Source organism: Cephus cinctus, unplaced genomic scaffold (genome assembly GCF_000341935.2).
Source record: "Cephus cinctus unplaced genomic scaffold, Ccin1 Ccin1_scaffold1601, whole genome shotgun sequence".
Taxonomy (NCBI): Eukaryota; Metazoa; Arthropoda; class Insecta; order Hymenoptera; family Cephidae; genus Cephus; species Cephus cinctus.
The window spans coordinates 112,109-112,665 of NW_014333898.1; the positions used below are offsets into that span (position 1 = coordinate 112,109).

Genomic DNA, 557 nt, shown 5'->3' on the forward strand with positions numbered 1-557 from the left:
CCCGCCGTCCTCGGTTAACCTAATCGCGCGCGCGAGCTTCCGCAGCGCCTCTGCCTCTCTGATCATCCGAACTTTCGGTCCGTCATTCTTCCGTCCATGTATCTCTCGTCGTTCCTCCTCTCCTCTTCTCTCCTCTTCTCTCCTGTCCGCAGTTGACGAGAAACAGAGATAGCTGGAGAGAAAGGGAGAGAAACTGCTCCCTACGTAGACCGTCGATTATCAGTCATTGTGATTGCCGTCAAGTGGAATCCATTGCTACTGGCTCATGGAGATCGCTGCGATTGGCCGCCATTAATCATCGGCGAAATTAGTATATTGGATCGAGAAACTATTCGACCGCGCGATTGGGAAACTCTAAGCGTGACAGTGGCAGGTATCGAGACGGAGTAGAGAGTTCGATCGATTCGGAGGATAGCGAGTGATCGATTGTTGGACTGTTGTCGAGAGAGCAGCCGGAGTCGCCCTTTGCGTCACGTTGCACGCAAGGCCTCGTAAATTCCTCATGGATTTTGAGGAGGCATTTCGCACGCACCTCACGCACCCCCCCCCCCCCCCCC

The 557-nt window shown here is 54.6% G+C and overlaps 1 protein-coding gene across 21 annotated transcripts in view; it reads left to right on the forward strand.

Annotated features, from left to right (window-relative positions):
* The window catches only part of LOC112493599 (protein daughterless-like), a 53,275-nt gene that overhangs the window by 7,743 nt on the left and 44,975 nt on the right, over positions 1-557 (forward strand). The window lies entirely within an intron of this gene.